General features: G+C 35.9%; 2 pseudogenes; one reads left to right on the top strand and one right to left on the bottom strand.

The window, feature by feature from the left end:
• LOC118832182 overlaps positions 1-10992 on the bottom strand; it is a 40687-nt pseudogene extending 29695 nt beyond the window's left edge.
• An 11740-nt stretch (positions 10993-22732) lies between these two features.
• On the top strand, positions 22733-23617 carry LOC118832181 (annotated as a pseudogene).
• Positions 23618-24445: the final 828 nt, after the last annotated feature.

Here is a 24445-nt window from a genome sequence, read left to right as displayed (position 1 = left end):
TATTTACAGTCAGTCAATGATCATTTTAAGAGTCTAGTATGTGCCAGGCACAATGCTAAGCCCTAGGAATTCAAAGAAAGGGGGAAAAAGTAGTCCTTGCCCTCAAGGGGCTTATAGTCTAATGACGAAGTCAACATGCATATAATTATGTAGACACAGGCTCTCTTTGGGATAAATTGTGGGCAGTCTCAGAAGGAAGGCACTAATTTTAATAAGGATTGAATTTGTAATATGACAGATGACTTAGCGGGACCAAAAAAATACAAAGAAACAAAAAACTCATGCCTAAAGTCAAAAATGAGCAGTGGGAGAATTAGCAATTCCAGAAATGATAGGCAACCAATATAACCCTGCTCAGCCTCCTTTCCTATTTCTTATACTATGCCCCCTCTCTAAATCTTTGCATGTCCCTCTCCCAGTATAAAGGCGACATTTGTTTTTTGCACATGAATAGACTATGGCACATGAAAGGGGAGGGCATCTTTAATTATTCATCTACCTACTCTTCACATCTTTAGTCCCTGCAAGAAAAGACAAGCTGTTCTAATTGCATTAGATTGGATTTTCTTTAAAACTGTTGCATCAGCATCTGAAGTATTTATCAAGGGTATAATATGCTGCATTTGAAACTTCTAAAAGCATTAAAATAAGTCTGCTGGTAGGTTAGGCAAAGCCTTTATAATAATAAAATTAATAATAATAATAATAGCATTTATATGGAACTTAAAGGTTTCTACAATATTAGCAGATTTTATCTCATCTAATCCTCACAACAACCTGGAGGTGCTGTTATTAACCCCATTTTGCTGATGATGAACCTGAGGCACAGAAAAATTTAGTGACTTGCTCATGGTAACACAACTATTAAGTTTCTGAGGTTGCATTTGAACTCTGATCTTCCTAACTCCTGGTCCAGATGCCTGCTTGCTGTGCCAACTACCTGCCTCTTTGGAGGAAAAGTAGAGGAAAAAGTAAGAAATCATGGATGGTTTCCCACCTGAACAAGTGGAGGGAGAATTCTCACTGTTCATCATAATGATTCATCCAAGTATTGCTATGATATGGGGCACGGTGCCTTATCTTATTTGTCAAAGGCGTACAGTCTGTTCTCTTCATGTTCCTAAAGATAAATAACATGGCTATGGACATATAGATAGAGAATACATGAACAGAAATACAAACAAGTTCATTTGGTTCCTTGGAGGTATAGGCCCCCATTTTTCTTGGTGTGACTAGAAGTATAAGAAATACCCAGTTACATCCTTCTAGTCTATGTGATAACTCTTCTAGTCCAAAGGACAAGGAGACAATCACAGTAAGAAAAAGATTACTGGTGGATATTTTTTGTAAAGTCTCTGCTGAGTTGCATTGTGGAGAGTAAATACTTACTTTTGCTGTTAAGTCCCTTTTTAGTCATGTCCAACTCTTCATAACCTCTTTTAGGGTTTTCTTGGCAAAAATACTAGAGTGGTTTGCCATTTCCTTCTCTAGCTCATTTTATAGATGAGGAAACTGAGGCAAACAAGTTTAAATAACTTGCTGAGGGTCAAAAAGCTAATGTGTCTGAGGCCAGACTTGAACTTCCTAATTTCGAGCCCAGTGCTCTGTCCTCATTTTTTTTCCAAATTCTTTATGATGTTGATTTGATAGGAAACCTTGTCTCTCCCTCCTTTAAGACTCTCCCAATTCTCTTTGTTTCAGCCAACAGAGAGCTAAAGTATACCCATTGCAGAAGATATTCTTTCATAGATCATAGAGTCTGAGATGGAAAATACCTTAGGAATCATCAAGTCCAGCTTCCTCATTTTTCGCCTAAGGAAACTGAGACCCATGTGACTTGCCCAGCATCACATACCTAGCAGTTCTTTTTCACTCAGTGATTTTGCATCTATCATTCTATTTACAACATCATGTGACATTTTTAGGACATTCGTGTAAATCCCCTAAATTCCTGACTGAAAGAATACAACCTGCTCCCTTTTAGATTTTTCTCATTTGGTTGTCATAGCTTTCTATCCCTCCTCACTTTTATTTGTTTGGACCTATGATTCAGTGAGCTTCCTAGTGAGAAAATTCCCTCTGTTGTCACAAAACAGGTGCTGTTTTGCAATCTATGGTAATATAAAGTTGCTTGTGGGCAGGAGGGATTAAATGACTTGCCTAGGTCACATAGCCAGTATGTATCAGAAATAGGACTGGAACACAGAGACTGGAACCCAAGTCATCATGATTCAAGGCAGCTGTTTATCTACTACATTAGATTGTTTCTCTAGCACAGGTAATTTCTATATTGAGATATATATCTTGGTATATTCAAAAAGAAAGCAAGTCATTTTAAACAAAGAAAAGTTACTTTCAAAGTAATAGAAATTACTAGAAAGCTTGGAAATGTTCACTTTTGCTATTAAAATCCCTTAAATTGATCGTGTTCAAAAATATTATATCTTACAGAGAAACATAAAAAGATCCCTGAAATACATAATATAAATGAGGTATTTTTTCCATTCCCTTTCCCATTAGAAATAAATCTTCACAGTTTCATTCATAACTCCATTTTGTTCTGGATCAAACAGATAAGTATGTAAACCATATGCTAACTTCTATATATTTTTCCTTTCTAATTCAGTACTGCCTTGTGGTGACCAGAATGCCCCAGGTGTGGAGGGTGCCATGGGAACTTAAATTCTTGTATACAAAAGTCCTAAGCAGCAGAATCACCTATGAATAGACAAGGAAGCTATCATGTCATCAGTTTAATAGAATAACACATTTATCTCTTTTTATTATCTTCATCTTTCTGGGGAGATGAAATCATTACTTTATAATAATTAATAGAAATTAAATTTATAATTTCATAAAGGACATGGGTCCCATCTTCCAATAAGAGAATGTTTGATGTTTTTTGATGATTGAGAAATAAGCAAACTATTCAGTCAGTCAATTTATCATGAAACAATGTAGGTGCATTCTCTAAACAAACAAAAAAATCTCTGACTGGATAATTCCAAATTAACCCAGAGATACATATTGGATTTCACCTTACATATGTATTGCCTTTCAGAGTTTTCAAATACTTTGTTTTATATTACTTAAGCTGATCATCACAATAACTCTCTGCATTAGGCAACACAAATTTTTTTTATCTTTAATTGCAGATAAAAAAAAAACAAAAACAAAAACTGAGACTCAAGGAGATTAAGTGAATTGCCTATGGTAATAAATGATAGAGCTAGGATGATAACCCAGATCTTCTGACTCATATTCCAAAGTTCCATTAGAAGAAGTGAATTTTTACAAATAAATCGTTAGGTTTCCGAAAATGGAACTTGAACCTTCTCTGCATGACCTGGAGCCCAAGAACTTTAAAAATTTTTAAACCAGTGATGTATGGCAATGGAAAGGTCCTTAAAACTGTCACCATTGGGGGTGGAAGGAACTAGATTTCCTTCTACTGAATTATATATGGAAATGGAACAAAGCGGTACTTCTAAGTATGCAGAATTGAATATGAGTGCTTGAAGCTATTCAATTGCCTTCTTAAACAATATTATAGTTGGTTAGAAACTTGAAGATTTTTTAATGTATTTTGCTAATGGCCCTCTATGATTAGCTGAGAGATTAGTCACATAATTCTCTTTAAAAAACAAAATCACCTCTATTAACTATTAGCTTATTTCTGCGCATACTGATTAAGTCCTCAAGATGTAGAAAAAAAATAAATGTTGCCATTTCCCCACTTAATCGTATTAGTTTTATTACTTATTTCATGTGCTTTTAGTATCTAAACTTTGTGCATCAAAAAGAGAATTTATAGCAAATTAGTGATCACTCACAAATCTAGAATAAGAGAATATGAACAGATTCCCCCATAGGCTAATCAGATAATATAACAGCAGGCTGCTAATGATAGTAGTACTGCTAACAAGAATACCATGAAGAATCAAGACATTGGCCATAGTTGATAAGCCCTGTACCTAAGATATATTCCAGAACTCCACATAAACCCTTGCTAATTTGCAAGATACAATCTCAGCAAGACTGTTTTCATCTGGAATGACCATAACCCAAAAACTTAAGGGACTAGGTTAAAAAGGCCCTGAGCAATACCCTCAACCACAGTACTTTTTATTTTATTTTTAATTTATGGAATAAAAAAGCATTTCTATAACATAATACAACAAAAAGATGATCATATATGGAACTACATCTACTATGTACAATTTGCCATTCCTTTCAAATATGCAACAAAATTATCTTGTAAATTTCTTTTTTTCATCCTCCTCCCCTATGCTAGAGATAGTCACCATTAGATACAAATATAAATATAAAAATACATATGTATTTATATATGTATATGTATATATTTGTGTGTGTACTTCTATTCATAAGTTCTTTCTAATAGTCAAAGTAACTTATTCACTCAAAGTCATTCTTAAAACAATATTGCTGTTACTGTATACAATGTTCCTTGATTCCACTCATTTCCCTCTTCATTATTTCATGGAAGTCTTTCTATATTTTTTCTTAGATCATTGAGCTCATCATTTCTTATAGCACAGTAGTATTCCATCATGATCATATACCACAACTTATTCAGCCATTCCCCAATTTATGGGCAACCTCCCAACTTCCAGGTCTTTGTTACTACAAAGAAAGCTTCTATAAACTTTTTATTCTATAAGCATGATCCTTTTTTAATATTTCATAAAAAATCAGTGAATTGACAAGTCAGTATAAGCAAAGAACATTTTCTTCATCAAATACAAGATTTTAGACTTGGTCAGCCCTTTAGGTGTTATCTGGTCCCACATCCCACTTAATTCAATAATCTCATTTACAAGTATTACTTTTAAAATAATCATCCACTCTCTATCTGAAAACATTTATCAAGGGTAGGATGACTATTTGGTGGGTCAACCTATTATTTTTTGAGATTATTCTAAGTTGGTCCTTTCCTGTCCTGTTTTATGATTTCATCAGTTTAGGGAATTCTCATTTTAGAAAACCTCTCCAAATATACAGATAAGCCACATATCTTTAATTAATCATCTTTGGGTGCTTGCTTGGAGTGCTGAGAAGTTAAAGAAACAGTCTTTCACTGTTATACAGCCAGAGTTTTAGTGGCAATGCTTAGACCCTAGTCTTTCTGACTCTAAAGGCCAGTTCTCTATCTACTATATCAAGATGCCTCTTAGTAGTTAAAAAGTTATAGATGAGGAGGTAGAGGAATAGATGAAGGGGATAAAATAGTTTGTATATTTAATATTATGTAAAAAAAAACAATTTAAAGAATCCTTTATGTTCATGTAGATGAAATCCAGACTGGCAATACTACCAAACTGTATAAAGAAAGAAACAAAAATATAATTGTTAATGTTTATATGTAAGTGAAAGGGTTGTGTTAGGATGAAAATATACCATCCATTCTTCTGTAATGTCAATCCCCAGACTTGTTTGGTTATAAAGCACCATTTTGTGAAGCAAGATTCCTGAACATGACTTCTAAGAATTTTAGTAAAATCTTTTAAAAAATTATATGCTTCACGTTGCTCATCTTCAAAATCAGAAAAATACATGATCCCTTTAAATATTAGAACATCAGTGAATAGCTTTTTTAAAAAAATTTTTTCTTCAATAAATGTTTATGGACGTAAATGAGTTACTAATAACAATTTCTATTGTTCATTCCTCAGGAAAAATTGCTAGAAATACAAAGTCTTACTACTATCCACTATAGAACATAGTCACAAAACTATGCTTAAATTCATTATCTTGCACCCCCAAGATACAGTTTCATATAATTTCTCTAAAATTTACTGAAAATTATGATTGATTTGCCTTGTAATGTTCTATGTTCATCATAAGGATAGGGCTACTTAACATGGGAAACGGATTTTTTTTTAAATCACAGGAGCAAAACGTCAAGTAATGCTTCAATAGCAATTACTTTAGAAACCCAGGCAAGCATATTTAATATATTGATTGTTTATTTAGAAAAAAAGCAGTACAGAGAATATTCTAAAAGATGTAGCAGCATAGAAGGAATATGCTAGAGGCAGATAGAATTTGCATTTCTGCTGTTTACATGTGAGACTTCTTTTTTAATCTTTTCACTTCTACTCAATATAAATGAACCTTTGCCAAGTGTTTAATAATTTACCAAGTATTTCAGCAAATGGTAGCTTTCCCTGCCTCGGTTTGTATGTAAAATTGTTTCTGCTAAACAGTGGAACAGCTGCAAGCTTTGAAATCAATTGACCTCTTCAGTAAACACAGACCTGGTCTCTTCTGCTGTATCAGTTTAGCTTATTCGATCAATTTGCATAGCCACTCACACCTCCTAACATAGAAGGGGCACTGCTACCTGGTGGTAGACCTTTGACATAAAGGTAATTAATCTTCAAGAAAGGGGAAAGGGCTACCTTGATGATAAGTGATTTCTGTTAAATTAGAAGTCTGAACATAATCTGTTAATGAATAGTCCTTATGACATTTTGCTGAAAGAAGAAATTCATAGAAAATTAAATCCCCAAGAGACTTTAGATATCATGTGCAATCTAATCCCTCCATTTTACAGAGGGAAATTACTTATCCAGGGTCAAATGGCTATTCAGTTTCAGAACTGGGGCTTCTATTCAGGATCCTTTCCTAGAATAAGAAATTACCTTGATCCTGACTCACGAATCATACAGAATCACAGAAATCCAAATTTGGAAGGTGCCTAAGAGTCCTACCTGTCCCTAAAAAAGCATCCATCTCTCCTACAATATTCCAAATGAGTGATAATAGAGCAGAACTTTACCTAAAGACCTGAAATGAGGGTCTATCACTTCCTTTTTTGGCAGGATTCTTGAACAAATAGTAGAAGATGATATGGTAAATATAGTGTGCATTGTTATTATAAAAGCTTTTGATGAATCCAAGTCTCCTAGTCCAAATGAATTTCGTTTTTGGTTATCAGAAGTACTGGTAGATGTGATTGCTGAGTCACTCTCAATAATATTTGAAAGATCCTGGGAAAGGAAAGTGGTGATGAAGCCAACATAGGTTTATTTTTTTTTTCTGCAGGGGGGGAAGGCAGGGCAATTGGGGTTAAGTGATTTGCCCAAGGTCACACAGCTATTGTGTCAAGCATGTGAGGCTGGATTTGAACTCAGGTCTTCCTGACTCCAGGGCCGGTGCTCTACTCACTGCACCACCTAGCTGCCCCCAACATAGCTTTATTAAGAACAGATTATTCCAGGTCGACTACAATTTAATTGTTGATGGGAATAACAAATTAATATATAAGAAGAATATTATGAGTCTTGTTTACCTAGGTTTTAGCAAATCTTTTGATAAAATGTCTTGTACTATTCTTAGGAAGATGATGATGAAAAATGAATTAAATGAAAATAAAATTAGATGAACTCAAAATCAGTTGAATGGTTAAACTCAAAACATAGTTGTTATTGGCTTGATATCAATATGACAGGATACTTCTAGTGAGGAATCTCAGGGTTCTGTGTATGACCCTGTGCTTTTTTCAGCATTTTATCAATGACTTGGATGTCATAGATGGCATACTTTATTGATGCCATGAATGGCATGCTCATCAAATTTACAGATGACACAAAGCTGAGAGAGACAGCTAACACAGCAGATGATAGCACCAGGATCCAACAGAATCTTGACAGGCTCGAATATTGGGCTGAATTGAAGAAGGGTAAAGTCAGTAAAGATAATTATAAAGTTCTATACTTGGATACAAAAAAATCAATTTCCCAGTTCCAAGATGTGGGAAATCTGAGGATCTAAGGTCAGCGTAATGTGACTGTGAAGACATGCTAATGTGATCATTGGATTCATTAAGATAGCCATATCTTACAGGAATTTGAAGGTGATGATTCTGCTGTATTTTGCCCTTATCAGATATCATCTGAAGTATTGTGTTCAGTTCTGGGTGCCACAGTTTACAGAGGATCTTAATGAACTGGTAATGTCAAGAGGAGTGCAATCAGGATGGTAAAAGGCCTTGAGTCCATATCTCATGAGGTGCAACTGAAGGGAAAAAAGGATGTTTAAGCTAGAGAGGAAGAGTGGGAGGTGGGGAAAGGGAGAAAACATGATAACCACATTCATGTTCTTGTATTGAAGATTTGTAATTTGGTTCGAGCGGAGAACCAGGAGAAAAGGGAGTTAGTTGTGAAGAGACCAAATGAGATTTGGCATCAGGAGAAACTTTGTTACAATTAGAATTGTCTGAAAATTAAATAGGCTCCACTAAGAGATGATGAATTCCCCTTCAATGGAGGTCTTCAAGTAGTGACTTCAAGCCTTGCTCGAATCTTCTCTAGTAGAGAAATTCACTCCCTCCTCAAATTCCTCAGAGCATTTTACCTATGTCTCTTTCATGTTTGCTATACTCTTCTTGACACATGGCACCCATACGATATTGGACAAGTGGCTTAACCTCCCTCATCCTCATTTTCCTCATTAGTAAATGCAGATTTGGAAACAGATGGCTACAGAGGTTCCTTCCAGTTATAAATATGTATTCTTATGACCATAGGTATTATAATTATTTGCACACTTGTTCTTTTCCCATTAGATTGTAAACTCTTTGAAAGCAGGTGCTATGGAAGGAAACTGCTTCCTAAAACAAAATATTTATTTTGCTAATATCTAAATGTACACCAATTACTTATTTGTAAATAATTTTATTCCCTCAGAATGAGTTTTTATTTTATAGTTTGATGGGGGGAAAAGGGGGAAACAGAAACTATTATCTATTTTTGCCAAACTACTATTTCATTTTCCCAGCTGTTTTTGGTGAATACAAGTGAATTTTACTATTTTTAATCATGTAGCAGAGGATTTTGATAATTTGATATCTACGAATAAAAGTTCTTCCTATGGTGTTTCATAAATCAGAGTTCATGATGACCTGAGTTGATATGTGAAGCATACTTCCTATGACTGTGGGCAAACTTCCCAGTGTACCCAGTATATATATTATGACCATGAATCACAGAAGAGTTGCCAGTCTGTATTCGTGGAAATAATTTCCTTCTCTGTAATAGTTAATATGGATACAATCACAGGTGTAGAAAATATTGTGTTCTTGTTATTACTATAGCTAGTAGTTGTAGGTCAATGCTAAGAATTAATGATGAGAGTGGGCAGCCTTGCTCAATGTTTTGAGTGAAAATGGGAATGGGTTTAATTTTTTGCCCATTATAAATAAAGATGGTTCTTGGTTTCAGACACAAAATTTGTTTTGTCTTAAGGTAAATTACTTATATTTTTATGCATGTCAATATTGTTTACAAAAATAGATGCTGAATTTTATCAAAAACTTCATCTTTTCCCGTAATTTTTTAAAAAAAAATTTTGTTGTGAAAGAGACTTGTTCTACTACAGATTGCAGAGTGATAGAATGTAACAGAATGTAACAAAAAATCAAGATTAAGAACTTATCAAAGACAGTAATAAAACAATTAACCAGTTATGAGAAACTACTAAACTAGTTCTAAAGGAAGTACTCTACCGAGATAAATACAGGACTTACATGGTCAACTCTAAAATATTTCTGGAGGAAATAAAGGAAAAACAAAATAATGGGAAATAAATTTATCATTCAAGGGTTGATGCAAAGAGTAGAGTAAGAGTAACTAAACTTCCCAAATTAATTTATAAATGTAATGCCATACTAATAAAAATATTTCCCTGATTTTGAGTCAGTCTTACATTCCTACTACAAATCAACTTATTCTTTTTGAATAATTTTATGTTACTGCATTTTATTTGATATATTTAAATATATATGTATATATATATGTGTGTGTATTTAATATATTTGCCATGATACTCATTCATGATCTTAATTTATAATTCTCATTGTCTACATTATAATAACATAGTTTGTAGATCAGAGCCATATTTGCCTGGTAGAAAGCCAAATTTCTTTACTTTAAAAAGAGTTTATTTTATATATTGTATCAAAGAGATCATCTACTTTCTTAATGTTTGCCAGAATTCACTCATGAATCCATCGTTTCTGAATTTGTTGATATTGTTCTTAATGTGGCAGTTTATTCGTGGACTGTTCTGTTTCTTTTTAGATTAGATTTTTTTCTTTTATCTGTGTATTTATTTTTGAGTATTGGTACATTTTTATACAAATTATTTTATTGTCAATTTTCTGCAGGAGTTTTTATTCATTGTTCATTATTGTTTTCTCCTTGTTTTCTATTTTGAAAAAAAATCATTTCATTTTATCTTTGTTCTTAAATCAGTTCATTACTTTTTATTTCCCATTATAAAACCAAGTCCTTATAGTAATTCAAATGTTTCTGGGTTATTTTACTTTTGATTCTATTCATTTCTTTTTTGATTTTAGCAATCTCTTTTTTGTGTGCTTATGTGGGGGGTATTAATTTGTGTTTTTATTTTCTGATTTGGAAACTAAATGAGTCTATTTATTAACATAAATAATGTTTTCCAATGTTTCATTTTCAGCTTGTAAATAGGGGTGAAATAGAGCCATCTTGTACAGTCTAGGGGTATCTGGTTGTTAATATTTAGTATGAGCCTTTATAACTTAGAGATCTGCAAATGGTACAAATTAAGGCTTGATGTTTCTCTGATATATGTTCCCCCATGATGGTTCCAATGGAAGAACCATTTCAACACTGATGTCATGCAGATACTGCTCCTCAACTCTGATCTTTTCCTTCATTTAAAGGCAATTGCACATTCTTCACATTGCCACCATATAAGTAACCCTGTAAACCTTTCAAGTGAGATCTCCAAAGTTTGTTCCCTTGTCCCTCTAGGTCTCTGCAAAGCATAAGAAATCTGGAGTTTTCCTTGACTGAGTAATACTCAAATAATTCCCTTATATCCCAACTTTGATACAGTTTGTAGTAATAATCCTCCTCCCATTATTGCGTTGCTAACCCTGTTTAATATTTGCATGGGCTTCTTGTTTTAAAGCCTGCATTACCTCATCTTCGCTGGTAATTATATATTAAATATATTAAAGGACAAAGTACAATATATCTTGATTATATAAATAATATTTTTATAATTCTATGTTCTATAATTCTATTCTAATTATATATTAAAGGACAAAGTACAATATATCTTGATTATATAAATAATATTTTTATAATTCTATGTGCCTTCTCAGGTTATGTATATAATACTGTGAAATTTGAATTGTAATACCTTTACATCTACTGTTTTTGGTTATTAGTAGTTTGTAAAGTTCATCTTTATACATAAAGCCCTGGAGTTTGACAACAATGAGTCCAGATGAGGTGAATCTCATTTTCCTCTCTGAGGAGTTCTGAAAAATTCAATCTATTTGCAATGATTTTCTAGGAAATTTTCTGATAGGATTAAAAAAAATAATGGTCCAATTCTTTCTTCACATTTTTCTTTCTTTTTAAAAATGTTTTTGTTTTTGGTTTTTAACATTCACTTCCATAAGTTTTAAATTTTCTCCACCTGGTTGGAAGATGACTGTAATGGCGAACGGTTGTCTTGCTGGCGCAGCTGGGCTAGGGCGGCCAGGCGGTCGTTGGCCAGCAGCGCCCACGGGGAGGAGGGCTTGGGCCGCTTGTGGAGGACACTGACCTTTTCATGGCGCTCCCGGGGTGGGCGGTCAGCATACTCAACGCCTACCTGAAGTCGCGGGAGCATCACTAGCGGCCCAAATTCGTCCCCTACCCCCACCTCCGCATCTGGACCAAGCTCTTCCCATACGGGAGATGGAAACCACACTGTTTCATAACCATCACGTCAATCCTCTCCGAACCCGCTATGAGGACGAGTAAAGCAAACCTGGACCATCTAATCAAGCACTAGGGGACCATGGCAGCGGTTGGACCATCTTTCTTTCTATGTGGAACAGAAAATTATAGGGGACCTTAAATTCACTTGCACCACACAGTGACAAATATGCTGACCTTATCATTTTGCTTATGATTGGGACAGCTTTAATAAATAAATCTTACCCTAGACTAAAAAAAAAATCCTCCACCTCCCTCCATTCCCCCCTCCCCAAGACAGTATGCAATTTGATAGAGGCACTACATACACATTCTTATTAAGCATATTTTCACATTATGCAGGTTGTATAGAAGAGTTAGAATGAATGGGAAGAACTATGAGAAAGAAAAACAAAACAGAACAAAACGAAAAAGAGGGCAAATAGTGTACTTTGATGTGGATTTAAACTCCTATTTCTTTTTCTGGATAAGGATGGCATTTTCCGTCATTAGTCTTTTGGAGTTGTTTTTGGTCATTGCATTGCTAAGAAGGGCAAAGTCTATCAAAGTCGAGTCATCAGACAATGTGGCTGTTACTGGGTACAATGTTCTCCTGGTTCTACTCACTTCACTCAGCATCAGTTCATGTAAGTCTTTCCAGGTTTTTCTGGAGTCTGCCTGCTCATCATTTCTTATAGCACAATAATATTCCATTACATTCATATAAGACAACTTGCTCAGCCATTCCCCAATCGATGGGCATCCCCTCAGTTTCCTGTTCTTGGCTACCACAAAAAGAACTGCTGTAAATATTTTTGTACATGTGGATCCTTTTCACATTTTTATGATCACTTAGATACAGCCTTAGAAGTGGTATTGCTGGGTCAAAGGGTATGCACTTTTTATTTTTTTCTGTATATATTTTATTTAATATTTTAGTTTTCAACATTGATTTCCACAAGATTTTGAGTTACAAATTTCCTCCCTATTTCTACCCTCCCCCAATTCCAAGATGGCATATATTCGGATTGCCTGGTTCCACAGTCAGGGCCTCCCCTCTTTCACCCCATTCCCACCCCCATCCCCTTTCCCCTTACTTTCTTGTAGGGCAAGATAGATTTCCATGCCCCATTCCCAATATATCTTGTTTCCCAGCAGCATGCAAAATATTTTTTAAATTTTTTAAGCATCCGCTTTTAAAATTTTGAGTTCCAAATTCTCTCCCCTCTTCCCTTCCCACCCACCCTCCCTAGGAAGGCAAGCAATTCAACATAGATCACACATGTATCATTATGCAAAACACTTCCACAATGCTCATGTTGTGAAAGGCTAACTATATTTCCTTCCATCCTATGCTGTCCCACTTTATTCAGTTTTCTCCTTGACCCTGTCCTTTTTCAAATGTATTTGCTTTTGATTATCTCCTTCCCCTATCTGCTCTCCCTTCTATCACCCCCCTCCTTTTTTATCACCTTCCTCCTTCTTTCCTGTGAGGTAAGATACCCAATTGAGTGTGTATGTTATTTGCTCCTCAGGACAAATCTGTTGAGAGCAAGACTCACTCTTTCCCCCTCACCTGCCCCCTCTTCCCTTCCAACAGAACTGCTTTTTCTTGCCACTTTTATGTGAGATAATTTACCCCATTCTATTTCTCCCTTTCTACCTCTCTCAATATATTCCTCTCTCCTTAAATTTATTTCATTTTTTTAGATATCATCCCTTCATATTCAACTCATCCTGTGCCCTCTGTCTGTATTCCCTTCAACTCCCCTAATACTGAGAAAGGTCTCCTGAATCATACACAATCATCTTACCATGTAGGAATGTAAACATAACAGTTCAACCTTAGTAAGTCCCTTGTGATTTCTCTTTCTTGTTTACCTTTTCATGCTTTTCTTGGTTCTTATATTTGAAAGTAAAATTTTCTATTCAGTTCTGATCTTTTCATTGAGAAAGCTTGAAAGTCCTCTATTTTATTGAAAATCCATATTTTGCCTTGGAGCATTATACTCAGTTTTGCTGGCTAGGTGATTGGTGGTTTTAATCCTAGCTCCTTTGACCTCCAGAATATCATATTCCAAGTCCTTCAATCCCTTAATGTAGAAGCTGCTAAATCTTGTATTATTCTGATTGTGTTTCCACAATATTCAAATTGTTTCTTTCTGGCTGCTTGCAGTATTTTCTCCTTGACCTGGAAACTCTAGAATTTGGTGACAATATTCCTAGGTGTTTTCTTTTTGGGATCTTTTTCAAGAGGTGATTGGTGGATTCTTTCAATTTCTATTTTACCCTCTGGTTCTAAAATATCAGGGCAGTTTTTCTTCATAATTTCTTGAAAGATGATGTCTAGGCTCTATTTTTTTATCATGGCTTTCAGGTTTTCCAATAATTTTTAAATTATCTCTCCTGGATCTATTTTCCAGGTCAGTGGTTTTTCCAATGAGATATTTCACATTGTCTTCCATTTTTTCATTCCCTTGGTTCTGTTTTATAATATTTTGATTTCTCATATAGTCACTAGCTTCCATTTGCTCCAATCTGATTTTTAAGGTTGTATTTTCTTCAGTGGTCTTTTGGACCTCCTTTTCTATTTGGCTAATTCTGCCTTTCACGGTGTTCTTCTCCTCATTGGCTTTTTGGAGCTCTTTTGCCATTTGGGTTAGTCTATTTTTTAAAGTGTTATTTTCTTCAGTATTTTTTGGGGTCTCCTTTAGCAAGTCATTGACTTATTTTCAGGGTTTTCTTGCATCATTCTCATTTCTCTTCCCAATTTTTCCTCTACTCCTCTTACTTGCTTTTCCAAATGCTTTTTGAGCTCTTCCATGGCCTGAGCCCAATTCATATTTTTTTGGAGGCTTTTGATGTAGGCTCTTTGACTTTGTTGACCTCTTCTGCTATATTATTTGATCTTCTTTGTCACCAAAAAAGGAATCTAGAGTTTGAGTTTCAGTCTGAGTTTGTGTCTGAGTTTATTTTCACTGCCTGTTCATGTTCCCAGTCAACTACTTGACCCTTGAGCTTTTTGTCAGGATATGACTGCTTGTAGAGTAGAGAGTACTTTGTCCCGAGCTTTAGAGTCCAAGCACTGCTGTTTTCAGAGCTACTTCTACTCCACCATCACCCCAGGCTCTGTCACAGCAGCACCCCTCCTCCCCCAAGAACCACCAACCAGGACCACAATTCAGATCCAAGCAGGGCACAGCAAGAGAATCTGCCTTTGTGCCCACAAAGCACTCCTTGAATTCCCGCTCTGATCTGCTGCTAGATTCCTCCTACAGTGTGAGCCAGGGACTCGGGAAGCTGCTGATGCTGGCGCTCTGCAGGCAGGCTCAGGAGCTTCCTGCTGCTGCTACTGCCACCGCTGCATAACCTCCTCCACTGCCAGAGCTGGCAGCTGGCCCGCTCTGAACTCAATCCCACAGTTTCCCTCTAACCTGCTCTTTGGCATTTGTAGGTTGAGAAGTCTGGTAACTGCCAAAGCTCACTGTTTCATTGGCTCAAGGACTCTTCTGGCTGGCTGACTCCGGGTCTGGTCTGTCCTGGCGCAGCCCACGCTGGGCTGCCCTCTGCTCCCAGCACCATGGAATAGACCCTTCCCAGCAACCATCCAGGCTCTACTGAGCTGGAGATCTGTTTCCCTCTGCTATTTCATGGGTTCCGCAGCTCTAGAATTTGTTCAGAGCAATTTTTTACAGGCATTCAGAGGGATTTGGAGGGGGAGCTTAAGCAAGTCCCTGCTTTCCTGCCACCATCTTGGCTGCACCCCGCCATGCACATTTTATAGCCCTTTGGGCATAATTCCAAATTGCTCTCCAGAATGGTTGGATCAGTTCACAACTCCACCAACAATGCATTAGTGTTCCAATTTTCCCACATCTCCTGCATTTATAATTTTCCTGTTTTGTCATGTTAGCCAATCTGATAGTTATGATATGGTACCTCAGAGATGTTTTGATTTGTGTTTCTCTCATCAATAATAATTTAGAGCATTTTTTCATATGACTATAGATAGCTTTAATTTTTCTTCTGAAAGTTTACTGTTCATATCCTTTGACCACTTATCAATTGGGGAATGTGTTGCATTCTTATAAATTTGACTCAGTTCTCTATATATTTTAGAAATAAGACCTTTATCAGACACAATGGTTATAAAAATTCTTTCCCAACTTTCTGCTTCCCTCCTAACCTTGGTTCCTTTAGCTTTGTTTGTACAAAAACTTTTTTTTAATTTAATGTAATTAAAATTAGCCGTATTGTGTTTCATAATGTTCTCTGCCTCTTGTTTGGTCATAAATTTCTCCATTCTCCATAAATCTGACAGGTAAACTATAGCTTGCTCCCCTAATTTGCTTATAGAATCAACTTTTATATCTAAATCATGTACCCATTCAGACTTATTTTGATATACAGTATAAGATGTTAGTCTATGCCCAGTTTCTGCCATACTATTTTCCAGTTTTTCCAGCATTTTTTTGTCAAGTAGTGAGTTCTTATCCTAGAAGCTAATGCTAGAAGGAGTCTTTGGTCTTTGGGTTTATCAAATAGTGGATTACTGTAGTCATTGACTACTGTGTCTTATATATCTAACCAATTCCACTGATCCACCACTCTATTTCTTAACCAGAACCAAGTAGCTTTGATGATTGCTGCATTATAATGCAGTTTAAGATTTGGTATGGCTAGGTCACTTTCCCTTGCATTTCTTTTCATTAATCGACTTTATATTCTAGAGCTTTTATTCTTCCAGATGCATTTTGTTATTATTTTTTCTAGCTCCATAAAATAATTTTTGGCAGTTCGATTGTTATGGCACTAAATAAGTAAATTAATTTAGGTAGAATTGTCATTTTTATTACTTTAGCTCAACCTATCCATGAGCAACTGATCTTTTTCCAATTATTTAGATCTGACTTTATTTGTGTGAAAAGCATTTTGTAATTGTATTCATATAATTCTTGGGTTTGTTTTGGTAGGCAGACTCCCAAATATTTTATAATGTCTACAGTAATTTTAAGTGGAATTTCTCTTTCTATCCCTGGCTTTTGGGCTTTGTTAGTAATATAAAGAAATGATTTATGTGGGTTTATTTTATATCCTGCAACTTTACTGAAGTTGTTTATTATTTCAAGTATTTTTTTTACTTGATTCTCTAGGATTCTCAAAGTACATCATCATATCACCTGCAAAGATTGATAGCTTAGTTTCTTCTTTGCCTATTCAAATTCTTTCCATTTCTTTTTCTTCTCTTATTGCTAAAGCTAATGTTTATAGAACCATAATGAATAACAGTGGTGATGATGGACATCCTTGTTTCACTGTTGACCTTATTGGAAATGCTTCTAGCTTATCCCCTTTACATAAAATGCTTGCTGATGATTTTAGGTAGATGCTACTTGTCATTTTAAGGAAGGCTCCATTTGTTCCTATGCTTTCTAGTGTTTTTAATAGGAATGGGTGTTGTATCTATTGGGTATTTTATTTAATGGGTGTTTCTGTATCTATTGAGATAATCATATGATTCTGTTAGTTTTGTTGTTGATGTGATCAGTTATGCAGATAGTTTTCTTAATATTGAACCAGCCCTGAATTCCTGATATAAATCCTACCTGATCATAGTGTTTTATTCTTGTGATGTCACTGTAATCTTTTGATAATATTTTATTTAAAAGTTTTGCATCTGTATTCATTAGGGAAATTGGTTTATAATTTTCTTTCTCTGTTTTGACTCTTCCCAGTTTAGGTATCAGTACCATATTTGTATCATAAAAAGAATTTGGTAGGACTCCTTCCTTGCCTATTTTCCCAAATAATCTATATAGTATTGGAATTAACTGTTTGTTTTTAAAATTTTTGATAGAATTCACTTGTAAATCCATCTGGTCCTGGAGATTTTTTCCTAGGGAATTCATTGATAGCTTGTTCAATTTCTTTCTCTGAGATGGGGTTATTTATGTATTTTATTTCCTCTTCTGTCAATCTGTGCAATTTATGTTTTTGTAAATATTCATCCATTTCACTACAATTGTCAAAATTATTGGCATAGAGTTGGGCAAAATAGTTCTTAATTATTGTTTTAATTTCCTCTCCATTGGTAGTGAATTCACCATTTTCATTTTTGATACAGGTAATTTTGTTTTCTTTTTTTTAAAAATCAAATTAATGAAAGGTTTATCTATTTTATTGTTTTTTTTTCATAAAACCAGTTCTCAATTTTATTTATTAGTTAAATAGCTATCTTAAGTTCAGTTTTATTACTCTCTCCTTTGGTTTTCAGTATTTCTGATTTGGTATTTAATTGGGGATTTTTAATTATTTCTTTTTCTAGCTTTTTCAGTTGCATGCCCAATTCATTGATATCCTCTTGTTCTATTTTAGTCATGTAAGCATTCAGAGATATAAAACTTCCCCTATGAACTGCTTTCACTCCATTCCATAAGTTTTGGTATGGTGTCTCATTATTGTCACTCTCTTAGATGAAGTTATTGATTGTTTCTGTGATTTGCTCCTTGATCCACTCATTCTTTAGGATTAGGTTATTTAGTTTCCAATTAATTTTTAGTCTATCTTTCCATCACCCCACATTACATATAATTTGTATTGTATCATGATCTGGAAAGGATGCATTGACTACTTCTGCCTTTCTGCATTAAATTGTGAGGTTTTATGCCATAGTACGTGGTCAGTTTTGTGTTGGTGCCATGTAATTCTGAGAAAAAGATATATTCCTTTTTATCCTCTTTCAGTTTTCTCCAGTGGTCTACCATATCTAACTTTTCTATAATTCTATTCACCTCCTTAACATCTTTCTTGTTTATTTTAAGGTGTGATTTATCTAGTTTGGAGAGGGGATATTGAGGTCCTCTACTAGTATAGTTTTGCTGTCTATTTCTTCCTGTAACTCCCTTGACTTCTCCTCCAAGAATGTAGATGATATATCACTTGTTGCATAGATGTTAAGTAATGATATTACTTCATTGTCTATAGTGCCTTTTAGCAGGATATAGTTTCCTTCCTTATCTCTTTTAATTAGATGTATTTTTGATTTCGCTTTGTCTGAAATCAAGATTGCTACCACTGCTTTTTTAAAAAAGTTTTTGATGAAGCATAATATATTCTACTCCAGCCTTTTACCTTTACCCTGTGTATATCCCCCTGTTTAAATGTGTTTCTTGTAAACAACATAATGTAGGATTATTGTTTTTAATCCATTCTGCTATCCGCTTACACTTTATAGGTGAGTTCATCCCATTCACATTCACAGTTATGATTAACATCTGTCTTTCTCTCTATCCTGTCTCCCGCCCCCATTTATGCTTTTATTTCTCCCTTCTTCCTTTCCCTCCTCAAAAGAGTCCTGCTTTTGACCATTGCCTTTCTCAATCTTCCCTCTCTTCTATCAGCACTCTCACTTTTCTTTCTCTTTTCCCTTACTATTTCTTCCCTCCCTTCTAACCAGCCCCTCCATTTTATTTCCCCTTTTCCCTCCTATTGCCTGAAGGGCAAGTTAGAGTTCTATATTTAAGTAAGTATATTATTCCCTCCTTGAACCAAATCCAATGAGAGTAAACTTCAAACAATGTTCATCTCCCTCCCTTCTTTTTTCTTCTGTGATATGTGTGTTTGTGCCTCCTCATGTGATGTAATTTACCCTTTTCTGCCTCCTCATTTCCTCTTCTCCCATGACATCCCTTTTTACCCCTTAATTAGTTTTTTTAACCATTTCATCAGTTAATTTATACTGACATCATCTGTCTATGTATATTCCTTTTAAATGTCATAATAAAGATACAATTCTGAAATTTACAAGTATCATCAATTTGTAAACAATTTGCCCTTATTGAAGAACATGTTTTTCCCCCTTTCCTGTTTACCTTTTTATGCCTCTCTTGAGTCTTGTATTTGAAGATCAAATTTTCCATTGAGCTCTGGTCTTTTCATCAGGAAAGTCCAGAAGTCCCCTATGTTATTCAATATCCATCTTCTTGCCTGAAAGGTTATGCTCATTTTGCTGGGTAGATGATCCTTGGTTGTAATCCAAGCTCCTTTGCCTTATGGAATATCATATTACAAGCTGTATGATCTTTTGATGTAGAAGCTGCAAAGTCCTGAGTGACCCCGATAGTGGTTTCACAATGCTCGAATTGTTTCTTTTTGGATCCTTGCAGTATTTTTTTCTTGACCTGATAATTCTGGAATTTAACTATAATATTTCTTGGCATTTTCAATTTGGGATCTCTTTCAAGAGGTGGATTCTTTTGATGATGAGTTTACCCTCTGGTTCTAGGGCCCCAGGGCAATTTTCCTTGATGATTTCTTGGAAAATGCTGTCCAGGCTCTTTTTTTCATCATTGCTTTCAGGGAGACCAATAATTCTGAAATTATCTCTCCTGGATCTATTTTCCAGGTCAGTTGTTTTTCCTATGAGGTATTTTATGTTTTCTTCTATTTTTTCATTCTTTTAGTTTTGTTTGACTGATTCTTGATATCTCATAGAGTCATTAGTTTTTACTTGCTGTATTCTAATTTTTAACAAATTGTTTTCTTCAGTTAGCCTTTGTACCTCCTTTTTCATTTGAGCAATTCTACTTTTTAAGAAGTTGTTTTCTTCAGTGTACTTTTCCCCCATTTTTGTCAATTGTATTTTTAAAGAAATTGTTCAATTTTTCTTCTACCTCTCTAATTTGACTTTTAAAATCCTTCTTGAGCTCTTACAAGAAGGCTTTTTGGGCTTGAGACTAGTTCACATTCCCCTTTGAGGTTTCAGATATGGGTATAGTGATGCTACCCTCTTCTGAATTTGTGTTTTGATCTTCCCTGTCCCCATAATACGAATCTCTGTCTTTGATTTTCTATGTTGCTTTTTTGCTTTTGTGTTTGCCTTTTTCTTGGCTTTAAAGTTGATCTCTCCTTCTGGTGCACAAGGGCACTGAACGATGCTTCACATGTTGGGGGTTATGGGCCTGGTTACTGGCTTTGGGGCCTCAGGTTCTGGCTGCTGGGAGCTGTATAGGCTGTAGCTTACCTGGTGGTGAGCAGGAACTGGTGGTGGCTGGTATGGGCCAAGGCCAGGTGGGGTTTTTATGCATTTCCCCAGGGTTACACTGAAGCTTGCAGTGTAAGATGTGGGGGTGGGGTGGTCTGGTTGTTGGAAGTCACCTCCTCCCCTGGGGCTGTGCATGGGTAGTCTCAGCTGCTGGTGTACGCTCCCCTTGTGCAAGTTGTCATTCTCTGTGCTGGTGTTTCCTGGGTCCCCTGATTGTGCAAAGGTACGTGGGAGTGAGGGGATCCTGGTGTTGCCACTTTCTGGCTCCACCACCCTGAGTCTCAGGATCTTCTGCTGATTTGTTGAGCTGGGGCTTGCTGCTGGCTTGCCAGGATGCCTTCTGTCCTCTCTTGGTCCCCTTCAACCACAGAAAGTGGGACTTTTCCCATTAACCCCTCTAGCCTCAGAAGCTAAAAAAAAAACCAAACTGTTGCACTCCATCTTTCTGTTGGCTCCATTGTTCCAGGATTTTTCCTGGGACAATATTTTTACTGGGTTTCTCAAGACCAGTAAGAGAGAGCGAGAGTGACTTACTGCTTACTCCACAATTTTGACCGCATTTTTCAGATAATCTAGTAAATCTTCATTTCTTTTTCCAAAATTTGCCACCTGAGTATGTAGTGTTTTCAAGCTTCTTTCGAGTTTAGTTTTTTCCCCTTGTTCTGCTATGGATTATACTTTTAATAATTTGCTTTCCATCCTGTGAGTTTCATTTCCATTGATTTACTTCCTTAATTCATAATATTTTTTTCATGTTCTTGATTTTTTTGCTTCTGTAAACAAATTTAACATCACTGAAATTACATTTCCTCAATACTTATTCAAAGCTTCAAGATGTGATTGATTTCCAATAAATAATCCAATGAGATTGTCACTTTTGTTTAGTGGACATTTAAGGGAACTGTGTAAAATAGAATACCTTTCCAAAAACAACTAAAATACTGAGTATATACAGAAGTACAGAATATGGTAATATACAGAAATACTTAAAACATACAGAAGAGGAAACTACAAATATGCTGAATTCTATTATTCTGATGTACAAATGAAATCTCAAGAAAAATAAGTACTTATTAAATGAGGATCCTTTGACATAAACCACCAGGGAAACAGTGAAAGAAATTTACTATCCTTTTAAATATGACTAATGTGCAAAATTCTTTTATTTAAAAAAAGAATAGTAATAGTTATAAAAGTTTTACCCTTTTCATAATGGACACAAGTTTAAATTCAAAAATTGAAATATTACAGACAGCTAGGTGGCACAGTAGATAAACTGCTAGACATGAAATAAGGAAGATCTGAGTTCCAATACAGTCTCAGATTCTCACTAGTTCCAACACTGAATAAATCACTTTGTTTCCTTATCCTCAATAATAATAGCATCTACTTCTCAGAGTTGTTGTAAAGATAAAATGACACATTTGTGAAAAGCTTTGCAAATTGTAAAGCCCCACATAAGCTCTTTACTGTTAATATTATTGTTGTTGTTATGTTAAAAGCAAATATCTTTTATCATTCTGTTGTTTTTAGTTGTGTCCAACTTTACCTGACCCTATCCTAGGTTTTCTTGGCAAAGATATTGGAGTAGCTTGCTATTTCCTTCTCTAGCTCCTTTTACAAATGAGGAAACTGATACAAACAGGGTTAAGTGACTTGCCCAGGGTCACCCAGCTAGTAAGTTTCTGAAGCTGCATTTGAATTGAGAAAGATGAGTTTTACTGACTCCAGGCTGGGGATTCTATGTACTGTACCACCCAGCTGCTCCTAAAGTAGATAGATAGATAGATAGATAGATAGATAGATAGATAGATAGATAGATGGATGGATGGATGTCTACATACATATGTGTATATATACCTTTTGTAATATATTATTTTTAAGGGCACTGAGGGGCCGTACCCAGAGCCAGGAGGGGGTTAGTGTCATGGTCATGGCCCTGGCATATGCTAATCAGCCAGAGTGATCCATGCCACACAGAAGGATGAGTATTACCAGGACAGCATGCGGAGAGCAACCACCACATTTTCAGGGTACCAGACTCTTGGAGAAGAATATGTAAACACCACCCAGGTGGACCCATCCAAGAGAAGAGTCCCTTCTTGACTTCAGCAAGCCACACTTCTCTCCTTGCAAACCCTTGTGCCCTACATGCTAAATAAAGACTTAGTCCATCTCAAATATGAGCTACAGGCAGAAGTCAAGAGTGCCAGGCACCTGCAGAATAGCCTTGTGCCCAGTGTCTGAGGTAAATAGGCAGTGGTACAGTTGTGGCTTCACAGACACATCCACCATCTGATTGAGCCACAGAAGAAAACGCTGCTGTGCTTGGTGTACATTCTGAAGCAGAGCATCATCTGCCTCCAACAGCTGTACATTGCCACCATGTTCTACATGGGTGCAATCTTCTATCATCTGGCCAAAAGGCTTATGAGTATTGAGCATCTCTGCATGTGCCTCTTCCCTGGGGATAACCACGGCATTCGTTGGAGCTACAGGATTCTGGAGATGGAGTCCTTGCTGCATCTCCTGCTCTCTGTGGGTGTTCAGATCTACAGCTTCAGTCAGAGGCACTGGGCACAGAAGGAATGGAAGCTCCACCGCAGCCTCTCCCACCACAAGAGCTTTGTGGAAGAGAAGGCAGAGGCTCCAGGTGTACCCTGTGCCTGCAGCAGCACTGGCGGTTACTGCTACACTCTGTGGCCACTGCTTCTGCTGGGAGTACATCACTGAGTGGTGTAACACCAAGACAGAATGTTGCCTCTCCAGAGAAAAGTTTCATCCACAGAAACTGACTTACCTGCAGCATTATTGTTAGTCCTAGCAAACCCAGCTCAAAGGCCAACAGAAGAAAAGGAAGATCTCAAGAGATCATGTCTTTATTAATGGTCCAAAAGCAGAGTTCATTTTCATTTACTCAGAATCATGATGGTGATTTAATATGCACTGAAATTATCAAAGTCATTTTTGAAATCACTACATAAGGTACTTTGTGCACTGCTCAACTATTGGACAGGTGAGGTGCAGTGGGAAGCTAGGAAGTTAGTAACTATAACTTTAGGGTATTACGATGTCCTTCCTATTCAATGACAGGACTTCAAACGGGTATGCATGTCCACATTGGAACGTACGCAAGATACATTCAACTCAGAAAATTCATCCAGGATCTTAGATACTGTTGCCAAATGCATGCATGTCCATCTTCCTTTCTAATTAGTCTGAGATAATTAAGTTGACTATTTTGGACAAAGAGTACTCTAACTTCCTTTCCTCCAATTTCTGTGCTACTTGAAAACAGTATCTGAGAAGTTGGCATTTTGCTTACTCAGAAAGGGGCTCACTGTGCTTATCGAAACAAGCAGATTTTTAGGTTTTCTTCCTTACCTCACAACTAACACGCAACTGAAACTAGATTCTTTTGAATTTACATTCCAAGTAGTCAATAATAAAGGTTTGTGTACATAAATAAATATATATGTGTATATATATATATATATACACATAATATAATTTTTAATCAAGCCAACGCTTAAAAATCATTGTATGCAAATAAGCAGCTTCTATGAAGTCTTTACCAACAGGAAAATTTATAGGCTCATAGATTTAGAACTGGAAGGGACTTTGGAGGTCATCTGATCCACTTTTT

Source organism: Trichosurus vulpecula, chromosome 9 (genome assembly GCF_011100635.1).
Source record: "Trichosurus vulpecula isolate mTriVul1 chromosome 9, mTriVul1.pri, whole genome shotgun sequence".
Taxonomy (NCBI): domain Eukaryota; kingdom Metazoa; phylum Chordata; class Mammalia; order Diprotodontia; family Phalangeridae; genus Trichosurus; species Trichosurus vulpecula.
Note: the sequence above shows the minus strand (reverse complement) of the source record. Positions and strands in the feature narration are given on the sequence as shown.